This window comes from Dasypus novemcinctus, chromosome 15 (assembly GCF_030445035.2).
Source record: "Dasypus novemcinctus isolate mDasNov1 chromosome 15, mDasNov1.1.hap2, whole genome shotgun sequence".
NCBI classification, from domain to species: domain Eukaryota; kingdom Metazoa; phylum Chordata; class Mammalia; order Cingulata; family Dasypodidae; genus Dasypus; species Dasypus novemcinctus.
The window spans coordinates 42,622,059-42,644,594 of NC_080687.1; the positions used below are offsets into that span (position 1 = coordinate 42,622,059).

General features: G+C 35.0%; 1 protein-coding gene across 2 annotated transcripts in view; it reads right to left on the minus strand.

Moving 5' to 3' along the window:
* The window catches only part of GPC5 (glypican 5), a 1,751,919-nt gene that overhangs the window by 200,157 nt on the left and 1,529,226 nt on the right, over window positions 1-22,536 (minus strand). The gene's annotated exons all lie outside the window — the stretch shown is intronic.

Here is a 22,536-nt window from a genome sequence, read left to right on the forward strand (position 1 = left end):
TCCAATTGTACATAAAAGACAAGTATCTAAAAACATTTTGGAGGCATTTTGACATGTTAGGCATTTCTTAATTTAAATTCAAAATACTGTTTCAATTTCATTACAAGTAGAAATTGTTATTTTTCATGCAATACCTATATTTATAATATTCCCTATGATAGTTGTTTTTTTTACTTTTGAAGTTATTTTTTAGCTGATTGAGAAAAACAGGGATACTGTTTAGAATCCCATTCTATTCTTTTTTTTAAAGATTTATTTTTATTTATTTCTCTCTCCTTACCCCCCCCCCCCCACAGTTATCTGATCTCTGTGTCCATTCACTGTGTGTTCTTCTGTGTCCACTTGTATTCTTGTCAGCAGCACTGGGAATCTGTATGTCTTTTTGTTGTGTTATCTTGCTGCATCAGTTCTCTGTGTGTGCGGCAAAATTCCTGGGCAGGCTGCAATTTTGTCACATGGGGTGGCTCTTCTTATGGGGCGCACTCCTTGCGTGTGAGGCTTCCCTATGTGGGGCACACCCCTGCATGGCAGGGCACTCCTTGTGCACATTAGCTCTGCGCATGGGCCAGCTCACCACACGGGTCAGGAGGCCCTGGGTTTGAACCCTGAACCTCCCATATGGTCGGCAGATGCTCTAACCATTGAGCCAAGTCTGCTTCCCTCTATTCTTTCACTATCAAGGGTTTAGGATATTTAAATGGCAGATGAATCATTTTTGAAGTAAGGATTATTACATTGAGGGAAATTATGACTTTTTCTTTAAAATGTTATTCTCAAAGATAAGGAAAATGCCTCTAAACAATCTATCTTACCTTAAGAATATAATATAAATAATTATAAAAAAATTCATCCTTCATTATGTCTGCATAAATATTACCTGTCAATTGTTTTTGAGAGAAAGTTAAATAAAAATTCATCTGTACCTGTAAGAAATCATAGTTCAGGAGGAGAGACAGAAGTGCACAGATGAATACAGAACATGGAGTGTTAAGAAAGAAATAATTAGAGGTTGATATCAAAGAGCTGAGGAGGGCTGCCTAGACCTAGGGTGGAGGAAGGGTCAAGAAAGTTTTCTGAAGGAGATGTTAAGTCCATCCTGAGATGTTGCTGCCTCCCTTCACCCCTCCTCCTAGCCTTTGTTATCTCCCTTTTCCAGCCGTTGCTATCCTTCCCGCCAGTCCCGTCCACTTAGCCAACTCATAATCTGCCCCCTTTCTTAATCACCGCCTACTTCATAGCTGCCTGCACAGTTCCGCCTATCCACTACCGCCCCGTAGTTTACCCGCCCCAATTCCTACCCCTCCCTTGACCCGACCTTATATAATCAAGTGTATTTCCGCAATAAATTGGACTAGCTCATTCTCACAGGCTGTCTCCGTGGTTTTTACCGCGCGTCCCCCACGCCTGGAGAACCTAGGCCTACGCGTTGGCCTAGGGGCTCACCACCGAGCCGTGGAAGCCCGCCCGGTCCTCGTAGGTTGCTAACTTAGAATAGCAGCCCACAGCAGGGGTTGCTAACTTGGAATAGCAACTCTCAGCACTGAGACAAGACCATGAATAGAATATGCAGGGCTGTAATGATGAGAACAGGAAAAAGGAAAAGAAAAAGAATAAAATATATGTGTGTTATATATATATATATATATATATTTGTGTGTACATAGGAAAGTTACAGCAAAAGAGATTTTAGCTATGAGTAACAGCTTTATTGTGAGCTTTTTATTGTTAAAACATCTGCAAAGTGTCAATGATTGGATTTCTGATTTAGAACATGCATTTTGGGACGAATCTGGAAAATGAATAGGAAGGCAGAGTACTATCAGAAGACATGGTAAATTCCAGATTAAAAATTGTGAGGATCTTAATCAAAGCATGGGTGTGAGAGCATAGAGGAAACCATGGATTCAAGAGCTGTTAAAGAAGTAAAATAGACAAGATTAGGTTATCAACTAGTTACGGTTAGTGTAGGAAAAAGGAACACAGGTTAGCGCCTAGGCTTCTGGCCTAGGTGACTTGGTTAGTTGTGGGCAATTCATAAAAATAGGACACACAGGAGGGGAAAGGCCAAGTTAGGCAGGGAACAAAGATAATGAGTTCAGTTTTCCACATAATAAATTTTAGATGCCCCTGGTGCGTCTGAATGGGAATATATAACTAGTATTTCCATTCAATTCAATTTAATATTTTCTAAATCCCTACCTATATGCTAGGCACTATGCTAGATTCTGGGAACAGAAGAAGGAATAAGAAGATGCGTCTTCCATTAGCTTGGAACACAAGAGATTTCGGGCACATATATAAGTTTGGTCTATAGTAATGTCTTAATAATCCAACTTCCAAACCTGAAAAATTTTGAACAGATGTAAATTTAAAAGTTAAGAGACGAGCAATAAAATGGAGGTTTATATCCTTGCTTCCATAAACAATGCCCCTAGTCCATTTTCAGAGACTTCTGATGCTCACTTATGCAACATTCAGGTGGGCTCTGACCCTCAGCCAAGCTAGATTTCTTTGAAGAGATTGTTGGTAAAAATATGGACACTAAAGGTACTTCCAATCAGACCTTAGACAGAAATGATGAAAGTGTTATTGGAAACTTGGAGAAGGGTGATCCTTCTTTTAAAGTGGCAAAGGACTGGGCAAAATTCAGTTCTAATGTCAGATATAATGTAGAATTTGAAAATGATGAGCTTGGGCATTTAGCTGAGGAAATCCCAGTCTAAGTGTTGAAAGTAGAACTTGTTTTTTCCTTGCAGCCTATAATAAAATGCAAGAAGAAAGGAATAAGCTGAGAACTGAACCCTGGGCATAAAGAAACAAGAAATTGATGGTTTGGAAAATTCCAAGCTTCCAGAAAGTGAGTCTCCAGAGATTAAAGCTCCATTAGATTATGTATCTGATGAATATGAATCTAGTTAGCCATTTCAGTGAAAGTCAGGACTGGAGGTACAGTTATCTAGGAAGGATTTGTGGAAAGTCCTATTGAGTAATGATTTGTACCCCTGTGTACTACATGCAAAACTAACAAGTATTTTGCAAAATGTGTATGAATGGAATGACTGCTGCCTGGAGAAAATGGACTGAAAATGGACAGATGAAAGGAAAAATCACTTCCAGAGCAGAACCATGAAAGATGAGGTCTGGACCAAAGACATCTTCTTGGGTCAAGAGAGTGGACCAGCCCATGTATATGAAAAGGATGAGGCTGCCCTAGAAGTTGGAGAGGCAGGCCTTTTACCCATTTGGGAAAAAAATCTATCACCCTAGTCTTCTCAGAGATATGCGTCTATTCCCCGGGAATTGTAGAGTTTCTGGCTACCATTCTTGTTTTCTCAGAGGATGGTGCCTTTACCCCAGTATTTAGGAAAAGCATGGACACTGCACAAGAACTTGGAAGGTGGGGCTGCCAATCCTTCAGCCCCAGAGAACAAAACATCATTCCATAGATGGCTCTCAGATCTTGAAATTTAATGGAATATTCCCTGCAGAGTTTTGAAATTGCTTGGGACCCATGAGCCCTGCTTTCCTTACACTTTCTCTTTATATAAATGGGAATGTTTATCCTATGCCTGTCCCTCCTTTGTATATTGGAAGTAGAGAACTTGTTTTCTAGGTTTCACAGGTCCACAGATGGAGGGGAACTGTGCCCCAGGACAGACCACCCATAAGCGATTTTGATGAGACTTTATACTTCATATTGTTTGCAAAATGATTTAAGATTTTTGGAGTATTGTGATGGAATGGGCATATTTGTATATGGAAAGAACACATCTTTTGAGGGCCAGAGGTTGGAGCATGGTGGTTCGAAGTTCTGTGTACCCCAGAAAGTCATGTTCTTAAATTGAATCCATTCCTGTGGGTGTGGACTCATTGTAAGTAAGATCTTTTGATAAGTCTGCTTCAGTTAAGGCATGACCCACCTCATTCAGAATGGGTCTTAATGTTCTCATTGGAGTCCTTTATAAATGGGATAAAGAGAGAGAGTGAAAGAGCGAGTTAGAGAGAGCAAGAGAGCACTACAGAAGCAAGAAGCTGAAAGCAACAAAGCCTGGAAGAAAAGAGAGAAACCAGCAGATGCTGCCATGTGCCTTGCCACATGGTTGGAGGAGCCAGGTATCACCAACAGTCAGTCTTTGGGAAGAAACATCACCTTAATAATGCCTTGATTTGGGTATTTAAGCAGCCTAGGAAACTAAAACAGCTGACCTAAGGGAATGTTGTAAGGAATTTGAACTATGAAGAAGGAATAATAGCTGCATTAGGAGGAATAAAGGGAAGAATCGAAGATATAGAATACTAATTACCGTCAAATGCAAGCTTGAGAATTTCACTTAGATTCTGAAAAAAAGAGATTAAAAGAGATGAGAAAGAAAATATATATATATATATATCTGAGGGACATAAAATCAGTGTCTCTGAAAAAGAAATAAGGATAAATGAAATTGGAGGAAGAATCCAATATAAGAAAGCTCTCTTAACCTAAGGCAATGCAAGGGTGTAGATCAAAAGAAATCACTGAATACATAAAAATTAAATAAAAAGAAAACAATACGTAGATTTCAAAGGATTCACTTTCTTATCCTTCTCACTTCTGCTACTCCAGAAAAAGACACCAGGCCTCACCAGGTCTTGGGTGAAATCTACCAAAACTTTGAAGAAAAGATGTTTTCTCCATAGTTAAACTGTTTCAGAACATAGGCAGAGAAGGAAAACCTTGAAATTCTGTTTGTAAAGTTCAGTGTAATACTGTTATTAAAAGCTGTTAAAGAAACTAGAAAATTGATGCAAAAACACTTAATAAACTATTGGCAAATTGAATTGAGGAATGCATTAAAAAATAAAACATGATCAAGCGGGATTCATAGTAGTGATATGAGGATAGGTTAACATTAAGGGAACTGTTAGGATATTTCACCATATTAATAATGAAAGAAGAAAAAACAAAGATATCAGAATGCATTTGAAAACATTTTTAAAAGGCATTAAAATTTATTTATAAATTTAAATAAGCTTAATCCATTAGTGATAATTATATTTCTTAAACTAACTGTGCTCGTGTGCACACACACTCATATATATGGGTGAATAGATAGATAGATAGATAGATAGATAGACATTACCCTTAATGATTTAGAAACCTGATGCATTCCTATTAATATGGGAACAAATTATGGGTATCTATTATAGCCATTTTTCCAAAATCTTTAGAAACAGTACATAAAACAGAAGATAATAAGTAAAATATTTGAAAAGAAGAAAGCAAAATCATAACTAATTAATAAATTTAGGTTGGATAACTTGAAAACAAGAAAACTAACTGAAAAGTTTTACAACAAACAATTTTACATGTTGGGAAACAAAATGGCTATGAAAAAATACATAAAAACAAAATTGTACAATTAAACTGATCAGAAAATGTGGCATTTAAATTAAAGTTCTTAACATCTGAATAAGTGGAAATAACATGTCTTTTATGCACAGAAAAACTAAGTAGTGATAACATTGTCTGTATTTCCTAAATTAATCTACAAATTTATCATCATCTAAATAAAAATGCCAGTAGGCATTTGTTTCTTTGACTCAGATAATCTGATTCTTAACTTTTTATCAAAGAGTAAATATTCAAGAAGAGACAGGAAGTACCTAAACAATAAAACTAATACGGAGGGACTATCTTTACCTGATATTAACATATTTTATAAAGGCTTAATAAATTAAATATTTTCCCAGTGCTTGCATCTATAGATCAATAAAATAGAATGATAACTTCAGTTATAGAACCATACAGCTATAGGAATTTATTTTTTCTTCTTGTAAAGGATAGAATAGAAACTGATAATGGCACATATAGCAGATTTTGTGATTATCTGCTAGATTTGCTAAAACAAAACAAAACATAAACTAAACAAAACAAAACAAAATCTGGGAGACATGCAGAATAAAACTATTTTGAAGATGCTCCTGCTACTAAATAAATAAATAAATGACAAAACGCTGTTTCTGAAATTTACCTCTTCAAATATATCTGGGTTTAATCATCAAGTGAACAGTTAGAATTTACCCACTGGTATTTTCCACTCATCCTAAAAACTAGAAATGGGTTCTATAGGTATAGTGGAGAGTGTTTTGTTATCTCATTTCAGTAGGAAAGTTCTTGCTTTAATCTTCTATGGCCTCATTTTTGCATGTAAATATTTGCTCTTTCTCAAATTCTGCAGCAGATATTAACTTTCCCCTTTGTTTTGCCAGCTTAGTCAAACTGGAGTGAAGACTGCTTTTCTAGTGGAAAAACAGGTACTAGAATTATAAGCAAATTTTTTTGCTCTTTGGCATACAAAAGTGTCAACCATTACTTCAAATGTTATTGCAAGTAGATAAACAGAGGTCATATTATATCTGTGATATCTTCTTCCAGGTGTCCAAAACTTTTATGAATCCCACCTGATTCTTTTTCCTGAAAGCAAATGCATGTGCAGCTGAATTTTACAGTTATGACATACTTAGCTTAGCTTGTTCTTCTTGATATTGTGTCACCTTTTAAATCTTGTTTCAACTAATTTTAGATGGAGTTGAGAAAAAAATAAACATTGATTTTCTCAAAGTACAAAGAGTAAATGGAAAATATCATGATTTGCATTAGTTATGGAAATGCCTAAAATATTTAATTTTTAGAAAGGCTTTTATTGTTTTTTTTTTTTAGAATAAGAGAGCTATAGAATGCCAAATTTTTTCCTTATAAATAATATACCTTCTTATTTTATAACAGTTTGGCAAACATTTTTTCATTTAATTCTCTCAACAAGCTTTTAAAATATCATTTCTTTTTTTTTCAAATTAATTATTTCTCTTTCATTTTTGTTTATTATTATTTTTTGAGGTACAAGGACTCGGGATTTAACCCTTAACCTTGTATGCGGGAGGCCATGCTCATCCATTGTGCCACATTGGCTCTCCTGAGTTAGCTCCCTCATCTGTCTGCTTGTTGTCTGTTGTCTGCACGTTGTCTGTTCATTTGTTGTTTGCTGTTTGCTCATTGTTTTTGCTCATTTTAGTTTGTTTTCTTTAGGAGGCACCAGAAACCAAACCCTCGAGCTCCGATGTGGCAGGTGGGTGCTCAACTGCTTAAGCCACATCTGCTCCCCTTATTTATTTTATAAAGAGAAATATACAAAAAGAGCAAGTGATTTTACCAAAACCACATAGATAGTACATGATATATTTATATAACATATTCTAAATCTAGTGGTTTTCACATTAATCAATGATGCTTAATTAACAATGTAGAATGAAGTCTCTAGGTAGCATATTCCTGTTGAGTAGAGGAGAGCCTTTCTTAGTGCCTACTGGATTTTTATCTTAAAGGGAGAAACTATGGAACTAAAAAGGAAATGTGTAAGCTCAGTTTTTTGAGGGATGGATATAGTGCATGATATAATATCACTTTACAATGGTTTAGTCTGAAAGAATTAAGAAGACAGCCTTATGAGTTGTGACTGACTGATTCAAATTGTTCCCAGTAATAGAATCACGTTTTTGCATTGTTCTAATGTCTCTGCTTTCATTACAAGGAATTAGGTTATCTTCTATATTTTCATTTGATGTAATGAGAAAGTATTTCCTTAAGTGGAACATAGTATTAATAAATTAACTAATGAAAAAAAAGTTTTAACCAACAAACCAATGCAATTAGGCTGAAAAATAATATAGTAAAATTTGGTAGCATAAAAATAGTCACACAGATGTTTTGCTTTCTTAGTGTAGAATTAGATGATCATTTAAAAAGTAGTAAGGAAAATATTTGCAATTTTATTTTTTTACTATTTTATTTCTAATTATTTCTGTTTAATTTTCTGCTTCAATATAATTACCGTATCTGTTATTTTAATGTGCTTTCAGATTAAATAAATTACTATATGCAAGATGACTTAGGCCAATGCAATACACATAATAATTGCTCATTAAATGTGAGTTATGGTTTAAATAACTTTGTTTGCATTTTATTTTCCAACATTTCCTGTTCTCTAATCCTCTTGTATATTCTACTTTCTACTTTATTCAAGCTAAGTATATCAATTCCTGACTTTGGTCTTTCTTTCATCAAATGCTGGATAAAAATCAAGTGTCCCCAGAAGGTATACCACAAAGTAGTTGTATCTCTTATTTCTTTCAAACTCTACCCTTTTTGTTGTTTCTCTTCAAGACTTCCTTAGACTTGTCTTCAAGTGTTTGAAGATAATCAGAATCAACTGTATTACAGCGAAAATCACTAACCCCTGCATTATGTTCTCAATATTTGTCATGAATTCAGCCCTATTGATTTTTTTGTACTCATAACTTGTGTCTTTTCTAGTTCTATATTTCCCCAAACATCTGTCAAAGGTGGCATTTATCTAACAGCTTAGAAATAGCCTGAAGGTGGGAAGGAAGAGTAGAATCATTGCTCACACGTTTTAGCTGAGTCACACATTATTATTTAAGATACTCCACAATAGATTATTTAAATTTCCTGGTTATGTTAAAATAGAATTGGTGATTTCAGCTATGAAAAGCATATTTTTTGTTCTTCTTTCATTAGCATCTTTTCTGATTTGTTCCTGTTTGAAACTAATAGAAGGTACAGAAATGTTCTGGTGATATGATTTTGGAGAAACATGCCCTATTATCTTTGTGATCCTTATTATTATGTATTCAAAAATGTTTCTTTACACTTTCTATCTTTATCTTAAGAGAGTCCTCTGCTTTCCTAGGCTTATTTGTCACATTACAAGTTAAGTCATTGTTTTTTATATGCACCAGCTAGATGTTAAGTACTTAAATTTAGGAGTAAGCCAGAGTTAAGAACAAATAAAATGTCTGAGCATTATATACAGAGTTGACAAATGTTCGCCAGCCATTGGAACCCGACACCTAGCACAGCCTCATCAGAGGGGTCTTACTTCCAACAACCACCCCTCACACTGTTCTCTTCTTCCAGCCAACTTAAGAAAAGGATTAGGGTAGCATAATGGGAATAAAGCCTCTATTTCTACCATAGGTTGCTTCTGTTTAATGGAAAAGGATTAGTTATCATTTCTTAAGACATGGGAGGGGCGTGCAAGAGAATCCTGGAAATTTTTCATGGTCCTGCAGAAGAAAATCTCATTTCTTGACTTTCTTATTGACCTGAAGCATCAGTAAACCTTTTTGGGTGCCACTGTTGATGTAAACAGTTTTCTCACAAGTTGACTGAGTTAGAGGGTATATATGTGAACAAGGAGGCAAGAATTTCTGAAAGGAAGAGGTTCAAAGGAATAGCCTGCAAGAACTAAATTTGAAGGGAACTTGGTGTAATGTGACTGGCTGGGACATGGACAAGAACACCTGCCACCTCTTAGTTATTTGAAACCTTACAAAGAAGCAGAAGACATCCCCAGAGGTTCCTCTTATTCCATGAGAAGGTGTATGGAAGTTAGAAAAATGACAGGTATTGTGGTATGTAGCCTGGTGTCTGCCAAGCCAATGAGATTCTCTTCATGAAGGAGTTAGAGGATGGAATACCTGAGGATGAAGATGGAAGATCTAGTTGACCTTCTTAGGGGATCTTCAGTGGTGGAGGGACCAAAAATCATGCACGTCACTTCATATAGATAGAACCTGTGTGAACCACAATGAATCTGGGCACACATCACTGCCAAAACAAATATCCAACTACCTAAAGATTTTGCTGTCACCCTTATCTCTACTACTTGTCCTGGGTACCTGAGGGCTGAGGATGGGCATGGAAAAACCAAAATCCCCAATCCTGCCTACCCTCAAGCCTGTGCTCTTGCCTGGGGATGGGGAAATATTACAATGAAACTTAAAGATGGAAGTTTTAGAGATAAATAGCCTAAGTTTTGAATATTTAACATCTCAGATGTAAGTGGTGAAGGGAATTTGGCTTCTGGGAAGCCTTGTTCTCTTATTCAAACTCTCTCTCACTCTCTGATCTTTGTGGAAGGGTCTCCTTTCGTCTATCGTGATTTTTGGTATGTGTGAGGGAGGGGTTTTTCAAGCTATGGCTATGAAGAGACTGATAAAAACTTGAAATAGACTCAAAGGAAGGAATCACAAAGGAAAACATACTGTCCATCAAGCCATTGGCTGGAATTCATTTATGTTGTCTTTCTCAGGAAACCTGAATGCTTCAGACAAGCTGCAGGAAAGGAAATACATACTGATAAAAAATAGATATAGAGATGGAGAGAGCAAATTTCTCTTTAAGTTCATTTCAGGCTGAAAATGCATTTTAAAATGAAATTACAGTACATCATTTGAAAGACTTCTAATTAGTACTTTGAAACTGTTACTTGAATTAAGCGAAATTTGTTGAGACTGAAAACAAGGAAAGAACCTCTTGTATAATTCAAAAGCAATAAATATGTATCATCATGGACTGTTTCATGGAGGTTTCATTGCTAATGCATGTAGGAATACCATATTTTCTTTTATAAATTGTAGTAAATACTATTGCAGCATAGCAACAGCAGATATTAGCCTATATTTTAGAGGTACTGATGTCATTTAGTGTATGATAAGAAAGAAGCTCTTTGCATGTATGTGATTTTGCCCAACCACTTATTATCCCAGGAGCATAGAGGCCAAGAGATGAAACTTAATGATGGAAAGCTGTGGCAAGTGCAACCCATAAAAAAACCCAAGCTGTAACATGGTTCTATAAACCACAGCTGCCATGCTGAGTGAGTAATTATGCTATTGCAGAAATGATAAATAATGCCATGCTTACTTCACTGGGAAAATGAAGTATTTCTTGCCCCTCAAATTGCTAAAGGTGAAACCTGCATTCTGGGACCAATCTGTTAGAAGGGAAATAATATGACAAGATAATTCTTCTTAAAGGGTTACATGTTTGGCTTTATGGCATGAAAATATTTAGTTTATAACTTTTACCTGTAATCCTTGTGATACGATGAGGAGAGAAATTAAGGATTGATTGCAATTCACGGGGTGATGCTTTGAAAAGTTGGTATTTTAAAATAATCTTGATTATGTTTGGGGTACTTAATTGGATTAATTTAATTAATGTAAAATATATTACAAATTTCAGCAAGGAAAATGAAATTGTTATGTGGTCATATTGTAGATTAACCAGATAAATATATTATATTAATATAATATAATGAATAAAGCAGTGTAAAAACTGTATGTAAATATGCATTTCATTGTATATTGAAGTGTCTTCAAAGCTACTAGTAAGTCTAAGCTTTTACCACCCATTAAATTTATATTTGTTGGAATAATTGTCAAATATTATAAGAGAATTTTATTCCTTCTTTCCATATTTGATTAGTAAAATCTTATGTAGTTTATGTAAGCTGGGCCACCTCTTGCCCAACTCACCATCAAATCAACTTCCCATCCGAAAAAGGATCAGGCTCCAAGAAGGAAATCAAAATGAGTGTAGAACCTTAATACAGAGCTCTCGAGGAAGCAGCAATGAAGCAGTCCATAACTCAGCACATAGCAAAAGATGGGTAAAATCCTCTTTAGGTATCTTGCCCTCCCTCCACCAGCCACTGCTCATGTGTCTCTCTTCCCTCTCTTTTCAAACTCCCTCACTATTCCATGGGTTCCTTCCTGCCTTTCTTCCTCTGGGCTGTGCCTATTAGGCCCCATACTTGTAAAAATTTTACTCTTCCAACCCAAAAGCTTCACTATAGAACCAGGCTTTTGGAAAATGAGATCCATCTCCTTCCCTGACTGTTCTGGGACTCTGGGAAATGAGATTCCCCACTTCAATCCTAATATTTTCAAGAAAATTCTTTACTTTTTCTTCCAAAGGTGACTACAATGCAGATTTTGTGCTCTCTAACTGCTTCTTAATGCTGAATTACAATAGAATCCTGTTAAATATTACAATTATAGAAAAGAACTAATATTTTCATATAATTATAAATTGTAGATTAAGATGATATACTAAAAATTATGTGTTTGTATGGTGATGATTTAAGCAGAACTCATTTTTAATTACAAGGTGATACAAAGAGATTTTGCAGGAATCTCTGTAACTTCAGAATCCTTCATCTGATTCCCATGGCTGACACAAGTTCCTGAAAGAGTTAGATAATGGGGAAACAAGAGAAAAAAGGAGCACACTCTTTATTATAAGGTTTTGGCCTTTATGGACACTGTAGTGTGTTGCATTGTGTTCACAAAAAAATATACATTAAAATTCTAACTCTGGTCGGTACCTGCAAATATGAACTTATTTAGAAATAGTGTCTTTGCAGATCTGATCAAATCAAGATGAAGTCCTGCTAGATTAGGTGGCCTCTAAATCTAATGAGTGGTGTCCTTACAAGAAGAGGAGTGGACACACAGAGCTTCACATACAGGGAGAATTGCCACATGAAGATGGAGGCAGAATGTGGAGTGATGAAGCTACAAGTCAAGGAATGCCAAGGATTGCCAGCAACTACCAGAAGCTAGATGAGGTGAAGAGTCTGACACAACAAGATGACACAACAAAAAGAAACACAGATTCCTGTGCCGCTGACAACAACAGAAGCAGACAAAGAAGAAGATGCAGCAATTAGACACAGAGAACAGACAACTGGGGTGGGGGAAGGGGAGATAAATAAATAAATAAATAAATAAATAAATAAATAAATAAATAAATCTTAAAAAAGAAAAAAAGAGTCTGTCTTTCAGGCTTGAGGGAGAACATGACCTGGCCACATCCGTGATCCCAGATTTCTAGCCTCCAGAATTGTAAGACAATACATTTTAGTTATTTCAAGCTACCCAGTTTGTGGCCATTTGTTAGAGCACCCCTAGGAAGCTAATGCAGTTACCTATCCTTACCATCCTCAGGGACACCACCTGTGACTCTCAAGGATTCTACTCACCCCTCTGGCTAAGGGCTTTGCTGCTTAGGATTACACCTAATCTTGACTCTTGCCTCTTAACCACTCCAGTGATGAGAAGAGGTAATAGCAGTAGCTTCAAGGAAACGATTGTTGAGGGAAACAGAGATCTCCTCCCTAATTGAGAACTCCTGGAGAAAGCCTTGACTAATGTTAATGGAGGGAAATTTAGCAGCAGACCCAGGGGCCCACTATACTGGGATGATTTATACTTCTTCCTTTCATAGAAAGGAAATATAACAATACTGAATATAGTGATACTGTAAGAAGTGTTGTATTAGTTTCCTATGGCTGCTTTAACAAATTACCACAAATTGGTAACATAAAACAAAAGAAAGTTCTCATAGTTCTGGAAGTCAGCAACCTAAAGTAAGTATTACTGGGATGAACTCAATGTGTTGGCAAGGCCACACTCCCTCCAGAGGCTCAGGGGAGAATTCATTCTTGCTTCTTCCAGCTTTTGGTGTCTGCTGGCATCCTTTGTCCTGTGGCCACATCACTTCAATCTCCACTTCAATTTTCATATGGGCTCCTCTTCTTCTATCTGTTCCAATCTCTCTTTACCCCCTTCTTAAAAGGATATATATGATTGCATTTATGGCCCACCCTGATAATCCAGGATAATTTTCCCATCTCAAGATCTTTAACCACATCTATAGAGACCATATTTCCATCCAAGATTACCTTTATAAGTTCCATGCATTGGAACATTCATTGATATTTTTGGGAAGTCATTTTTTACCCTACCACAACATTATACATTAAAATGTGTTATATAATTTTAGCTATTTCCTAAAATAACTGGTATTAATCAGTTTTCAACTCAGATTTTATGTAGCCAAGAAAAAGTTCCCAATGGTACTCTACATTTTTTTGTTTAAGTGACCAAGAATAGTCATAAATCCCAATTGATACAAATTTTACTGCAATATGCATTCTTTTTATGGAAATGAAAATGTACAATCCAAGTTAATGAAAATCAAAAAAACAAATTTAATATGGGAATTCACATCGTTGAGCATATTTAATACCATGAATTAGTAAACTCGTATTTGATATAAACCTTAGATTATACACCCAAATTAATTTAAATTCTCAGTTGACAATGTTATATTGTCAAAATTCAAACTGGCACAGGGTCTCCTAGAAATAAAAGCTAGGTTCTGAACTTTAATAATTTTTGGACACATTATTGTAGTAATAAAAAAATAAGCCATGGATTAGATACAAACATAGGGATTTGAATTTGGGATACTTTTTTTTAAATCAAAGTGTATGTTAAATATAAGTATACCTTGTTGGAAGACTCTTTTCCATGAGTCTCTTGCATTTTTGCATGTCTTATGAGTAAAAGCTCTGCCTGTCGTTTTCTCAGGACCATCTTTTCAGGGTGGTTTGTATAGTGAAAAATCTTGGGAAATAGAGGTAATGTCTTCTTCCAGAGCAAAGACAGGATGCTTCCTGTCCATCGTACACGATTCAGGTTCCTTTAATTCAGTTTTTCTCCTTTAAGGCAAACCACTGTATAAGCAGGTATCATTTGGTCCTCTTTGCATTGGCCTGTGTGAATCTGGGCTTGGAGAACCAATACAAAAATTGGTGATATTCTGGCTAATGCTGTTTCTGTGAGTAACAGAGTTGTTTCTCTTGTGTCTTCTGCCAGCACTCATGAAAATATGCCTGGAAAACTTGTTAGCCTCCAAATAGGGTAAAATCTCAAAACCTTCACAGTTCTTGCTTGACATATTCCAGAGTGAAAAATTGTATGGAGGGACATGGCAGAAGTAAAAGTTTGGAAAAGTTTTCACCAAAGGACATTTCTAGAACCAAGGATCTTCCCCACTAGACTGAAACTTGAATATTAAAAATAATTTTTCCTAAGGGAAATGATTGTAAAGAATCACACTCCTATACAGTTTTGCAATACTCAGGAACAATTAAATTTTTTTTTTTTAAAAGCCGGAAAGTGTATCTATGTACTAGCCATTCTAAATTGCTAACATTTCCTTTTCAATAAATGTTTGATCTCAGATTGGAAAATGGAGTCTGACACTTGCTATAGAAAAGAAACTTCAAAATTGCATAACAATCCAATAAAGCTATTTAGAGATAAATGAGCTTCAATTCAAGATTGTTAAGAAATAAACTAGCTTTATTCATCTTTGTTTCTTTTTGATGTAAGAATTACATGTTGCCTAAAAGTCACTTTTGCTTTTGAAACCCATTACATAAAAAAGTTGTGAAGTGTGCCATGGTGTTTTGGAAGAGGTTATTTTATAGGGTGAAGAACCTCTGTAACCCTCACACCTATTGAGTAAATTCATCTCTAGTTGACTTCATAGCTCATCTTTCACAGCAAATACTCCAAATATTTCTTAACTCTCTCATGTCTTCACTACACTTGCTTCTCACTCTGAGTAGATGAGTCCTCCAACTATGTCACTCACTCCTTTACTGACAACATTGAGTTCTTCTATGGTCTTGCTCTTTAACTGAACATTTTTCTATGCCCTTTCACATAATTCTTTTACTTCCTTCTTGTCTTGAAGGAAGAAATGTTCCTCCGAATGTCCATACATGAACCTTCCATTCCATCCTGACTTACCCAGCTCTTGTTCCATAATTAGGCTTTTCAGGATATTGAAAATCAGTCTTTATTTTCTCTTTTGCCACATTCTCAGTGAGGTGCTAAACCACTCCAGCCATGTATATAACAAGTTGTGAAACTGTTTCTGCCAGCATTAGCCCATCACCCACTTATAGGTTATATAAGAGTACAGTTTATTATTAAGTTTGGTAAGACTATGATGAGAATTTCTTTAGAGGGAGTAGTTAGCATATCAATAAGGTGTAGCATGTAAAGCCCTAAGGTAGGATGAAGGGAGAAGAGTGACTTCCCTCACTTTAATCCAAGCATGACATTCACTATTCCAGTAGGAAATTAACAAAACACTCAACAGTGGTGAGAACATTTTAATAAAGGAACGATTTATAAAAGTGTGGAGATGGTTGAGGATAACACGAAGCAACCTGGGATGAATAACAGAGGGAAGTTATTACCATCCTGAGACCTGAAGGGGGATTGGAAGGAGTGGTTCCCAGAACCCAGAAGAGCTGTAGCTACACCACAGGAGGAGAGGGCCTCCAGAGAAGAGCTATGCCTTCAAGAGAAAAACAGAACCACTGCCAACCTGCAGCCCAGCAGGGATGGAGCCACAAGAATAAATACCACTTTGATTTTCCTCATACTCCCATCTCCTTCTGGTGCTACTCCTAACCAGAAGCTAAATGATAAGGGAGCCTGGTTGATGCAGTCCAGGAAAATTCACTGTTTCAGTGTACATTGAGCAGGCTGGAACTGAGTGGAGAATGAACATACAGGAAGAAAGGAAAACTATCAAACATATCAGCTGAGAGATTTTCAGACAAATACATAGAGAACTTGATATATGTCTCCTAGTTTTTTTTTTTGTTGTTGTTGTTGTTGTTGTTGGGGGCTTTGCAGGGACTTGTACCTGATTCAAACTTGAAAAACTAATTTAAAGACTAGAAACTGGCTTGAGCTAGAGAGTGAGGAAAGAGCATTATAGCAAGAGTGAAATGCTTCAGTGACTAAAGTCAGGGCAAAAGTTTAGTTATGTTTTCTGTGAGTTCTCAAGGAAACCTAATTGAATCTGTCTTTACTAAAAGGGATTTTAACCAAGGAGATCATCTGAGATGACTCTAACAGAAGGGTGGACCTCTTACAGACAAAACTCGAGGGAAAATCATAAGCCTCTTGCCAGATATGGGATTGAGTGTAGGGTGTGGAGTCTGAGGGTGAAGGATGGTTGGCAGTGAGTTTCCAAAAACCCCACTGAAGTGTCTCGTAGTAGAGTAAATTGTGGATATCTTCCTCAGCCAGAGGGTACCACTGCCTGAAGACAACCCCTTGGTTATGTAGAACTTTACCCTTCCCCTCTCTTTTCAACATCATTCCCTGGACCCAAGTAGGAGCTAGTGATTGGGGCATAAGAAGAGGCAGGAAGAAAGAGAAGTTGACACCACAGTGCTTTCCCACTAAAGGTTCCCCAAGTAGGCATGAAGCAAGGAAAAGAGTATTTTGTATTGGTTGAGTTTGGATTTTCAAGACTGGATTGGAAAATTTAATTCTTCAGAAATGAGACTATAATTAACACCTGTGCATGACAAAGAGCCATGCTTTCTACCTAGGATTTCATCCAGGGTTAATGTGGGAGAAATCCACAAAGCTGGTTTAAAATAGAGCCATGGAAAGAGAAAGCCATTTATAATTTCCTCCATAACAAATATATTTCTTTCAACAAACTGTAACGTATACAACTTTTGTGTGTGTATATTTGCATTCTTTCTACCCGGAAAACATATGGAATTCCCACTAATCACCTGATGGATCTCCTGGATTGATTTTCTAAATCTTTTTTCCCTTCTCTTCTATTATTTTTGAATACTTCTAATTTTACTAAATTATTTTTTAGGATTTTCCCTTAACATTCTGGTTCTTTAAGTCCTTTTCCTACCCTCTCTAATCTCTTTAATTGTTTTTTATTTTACGATTTTAAAAAATTATACGTGCACTTTAAAAAATTTAAAAATCTAGTAGGAATAAAATGTTAATAATAAAACAACAATAGTTTTTCACCCTCAAATTCGGTTGTTCTACAAAGATAACAATATTAACTCTTGCAACTATTTTTCTGGTATTTCTCATCATCTTTGTAAATAAAATAGATTTTTGTGACACCATGATTTATTTATTTTACTGTTATATATTGTCTTCTGATTATAGAAACATAATGTGATAGTGTGTATAATAATATCTTGACATTCGAAGAAATCAATATTAAATAATTTTACCTAGCAAATATTTAATTCAGAGTCAATCAGTATATTATTTCATTTATACTTTGATACCATTTTTGTTTTTCCTAGGGATAGAGATTTCTTACTTTGCTTTGCTTTACTTTTCATTCCTTTTCTTACATACTTTTCTAATTACCAATGCTCATCATACTTGAAATGACTGCTCAGTCTGCCATCTGTCTATGATCTCTCCTACATTTTATGTCTTAAAAGTCTTTACAACTTTGATAGCAATTATTTTCTTTCATTTTTGAACTTTGTATACATGGTTTACCTATACTATTAGATATAAACTATTTAAGAGAAGAATCATATCTTTATTATCTTTATACTTTTTATGTGTTCAAAAAATACATGTTATTTGAATTTAAATTAATTTAACCTAACTAGTTGATTGTGAATAAGTATGTGCTATTTTTGCAAAAAAGTGTCAACCTAAAAGATATATGGGGAGTTATTTCATAAAGTTTTTTTTATAACTAAACTATTATTTAATAGACTCCAACAAATATTCATAGCTTAAAATTTGATGTTTTGATTAAAATAAGAAATGTATTTTAATGCATGGAAACATGAATGCACCCATAATAAAAATGCAATTATCAGTGCTATAAGGAAATTCAATATGACATAAAAATAAAATATACCACTTTAAAAACAAAAGAACATATTAATAGTGATTGCTAATCTGTTAGCAGTAATCTTGACTCTCAATTCTCAGAAAATTTTATCTGTTTATTTTTTTTTTTTTTTTTTTTTTTTTTTAAGATTTATTTTTATTTATTTAATTACCCTCCCCTCCCCCGGTTGTCTGTTTTCTGTGTCTTTTTGCTGCGTCTTGTTTCTTTGTCCGCTTCTGTTGTCGTCAGCGGCACGGAAAGTGTGGGCGGCGCCATTCCTCGGCAGGCTGCTCCCTCCTTCGCGCTGGGCGGCTCTCCCTAGGGGTGCACTCCTTGCGCGTGGGGCTCCCCTACGCGGGGGACACCCCTGCGTGGCACGGCACTCCTTGCGCGCATCAGCACTGCTCATGGGCCAGCTGCACACGGGTCAAGGAGGCCCGGGGCTTGAACCACGGACCTCCCATGTGGTAGACCGACGCCCTAACCACTGGGCCAAAGTCGGTTTCCCTTTATCTGTTTATTAATGATAACTATGCATTTATTGATATAGTAAAAAGTTATTCACAATTATTTGATAAGAAGTCCTTAAGTATTTTCTTTATTTTTAATAATACAAATTGAGTCACTCAGTTTTGAGAAAATTAGAGATCATTATTCTGTAATTAGTTTTGTACTTTCTATTATAAAATCACAGTTGTGATTTAACAAAAAGTTTTTTTTAGCAAAGATGTGACCAGATTTATTCTTTATTTATTCTTGAAACTGAGTCAGTATAGACAGAAAGTTAAATTTAACATTTAACAATTTCGTAATTTGCTTTACTTCAACATCTTAATACCATTAATAGATAGTATAAATTATGTCCCTGAGATTTAAAAAATGGTTAATATTTTTTAGAGATGTACACATGGTCAATATAACAGTGTCTATCTTTATTTTCCATGGTTTTCTCTAGTTATGTATGAGGGCATAAATATCAAGCTTCATTTAGCCACAGTAGTTTGCTTTTGATATGTATTTTTAATGTTTTCTCTAACCTTGTTTGGAGTTATTTGGTTTGTCAGCAACATCTATGTTAAAACATGGACAAAGAAAATAAGTTGAAACTAAGAAAACCTTCATATAAAAATCTTCATAAAGAAAATGAAGACATGCAAATTAAAATGGTCTTCTTTTAATCACTGCTGTATCTAATTATTCTTGCTATCCTTGGTTTCCATCATTAACATTAGGAAGAGTAAGCTATTGACTTTTTATCTCCTATGATTTCTCAGATCATAAAGAGTGACTAAAGTGAGGCACTGGGGGATTCAAAATAACTTAAAAGTTTAACTCTTTTCTATATTTCCTTGCAATAATCAATCTTTAGAGTGTTAGTTATCAGATTCTTCATGACAATCATTCCTGAGAAGAAGAATGCTGCTTTAGTTTGGGTTGAGGGAAACATGTTAATAAAAACATATAGACAATCAATTGTGAAAAAAAAAATGTGTAGTTGGGATATCCATGAAAATTTGCCTTAATTTTTTGAAGGTTACTTAATAAGAATAAGGAGAAAAAAAAGTAACAACAACAAACATGCAGAGAGTCTAGCTTTTGTTCTTAATTCCACTGGTACACCATTTGTGTGACAAGTTTTCATTAATTTCATTGTTCCAGTCATTGTGGGAAGATACTTATGTTCTGCACATAACTGAAGCATTGGATGTTATTTACTTTTAAGCTATGGCTAAAAAAGGGGTGTGATGCCTTTTTAATTTAAGTGCCTGTACAGTTTGTAACTCCTAGGGTTTGAGTATAAGTATTGCAAATCTTAGAGAAGAGTAGTAATTGTAATCATCATTATGTCATTACCAACTATTGAAATTTATAAAAGTTCCCTGAAATGATGTATAATAAAATTTTGGATTATCATTTATGCTAGGGCAATAGTGAAGAAGTATGATTAATGCCAGGAAAGAGAGAGAAAAATCAGGTAGCATCTTTTGTCAGACTCTCTATAGTGGGAAATAGAGAATAGCAGGCAAGAGACCAGAAGTAGGAAAGTAATTTACAAATGGAGCTAGGAGCTTCTCAGTGAAGAAAGAAGGAAGCAAGGGTGAGAAATAAAAGTCCTGGACATGGCAGGTATAGAAAGATTAAGCTGAAGCCCAGTGGATCAGAAATCTATGGTAAGTCTTGAATGTTATGATGAATAAAATGAGGTTTAGAAAGAGCTAAAGAAACTGGAGGCTGGGTTGGAAAGAGCTGATTAAAATTACGCTCCTGGTTTTTATGTGGAGAATGAATTCCAGGGGTGATACTTGATATGAGGATTTAAGGTGGAAGAATTATAGCAGACTAGTTTGAAGAATCTGAAGAGGGAGGTAATAGTGACAGTGAAAAATGGACGGATTTGTCATATGTTTTGGAGGTAGAATCAATTTAATAAAATGTGCTGAGGGATGGGAAGTATGGGGGAAAGAAAAGAATGAACTCAAAGATTGCTCTTAGGTTACTGGTCTGAGCAAGTGGAAGAATAAGATGCCAGAGAGAATTATCATCAGGTGGGAAATCCCCAGGGAGAAAGGTTTTGGTGGAGGTGGAATCAAGGTTATGTTTTGTTATTTGACGCTGGGTAAGATGAGAGGTCAGAGCTTTCTTTTACTTTACTCTCTACTTTTATCTTGTGATATGTCTATGTCTTCTTTCTTCCCAGCTACCCTAATCCCCTTCTTCAGGTTACCTTATAGCTTACTTATTATATATTTGTTGTTGACTTTTAAAAGCAGCTCTTGGATTGGTGCTTTTTCTGTTTTATAATTTATTAATTTGTATTAATTTATATTTTCTTCTCTTCTTTGGTTAATTTTGCTATTTTAGAACTTTTACATTAAATGTTTAATTCATTTTTATTGTATACTTTCCTTTTTTAACAATATAAATATTAAAAGCTACTTTTATTTGTTTCAGAGCATAGTATTTCTGAAGACTAAAAGTTTTGATAGGAGACATTTTTACTATCATCATTTTAAAGACATTCTGTAAAATCAGACTTAAGTTTTTATTTGGCTTGAAGAGATTTAATTGGGGATTTTAAAATTAAGTTGTTAGAGCTTTAGGAGTTACTTCTAATTTTATTATTAAAGTAACTTAATTTTATTATTAATTTAAATTTTTCCATTTTTAGATTTATATTCCTATTGACTTAAATATCCATTAATACTTTAAATTGGGGCATAATTTTTTATTATATAATTAAATGTGTAAGTGTATATGTTTATGTGTTTTCGTTATATTCATTCTTTCATTCCAATCTTTGGATCTTTGCTCATTTTTTGCCTAAGTTCTCTTTCACAGGCTGTTAAAGTCTTCTAGCATTATTTGTATCTATCCCTTTCTTCTGAAGTCCTACAGTTAATGCAGTTATTGCTTTGTGTATTTTGAAGCTATGCTATTTGGTCCATAAAGGTCCATGAGCAATGGCTCTTAGTTATAAAAATTTTTGTTTATGTTGTGTCCCTCTTAAAATGTTCATCTTTAAAGTTGAATACATGAATAATAATATATTATAATCATTTGCATAAATTCACCCAATATTATCAGTAATATGGTGGACCTAGATTGTGGTAGTTAAAAAATGCAATGCCTAAAGTAAATTATAATTAAATGGGGTCAACAATGTTATATAATATCTCTCTTGCTATTCTTACTCAATATTTGAATATCAAAGTTATTTAGACTGTTCATAAATCCCTGCAGAAACAGTCTCTTTTACATTTACCAGTTATGCCCCACAGGGCATATCTAGACTTCCACACATCATTACACACCTCCAAAGTTACAAACGTGTTGAATAAGCATATTCGATTTCAAGATGTCAATTCTGATGACTACATTCTCAATATAAAAAAATTTAGAAAACTCACTTTCTTTGCACTTCTATAGGGAAAGTATGTTAAAGAGAACACAATCATAAACTTTAATATTAAAATAGTAGGTATTAACTTACAGAAAATTAAATTTTTCTCTCAATATTCCTTTAGGTTCTTCTATATTACTGAGAGAGGAAAGTGAATCCTTATTTACACCAGCCTTTTCTTTTTTTGTTTTACAGGCTCTTTGGGTCTATGTGTCATTGTGGGGAACAA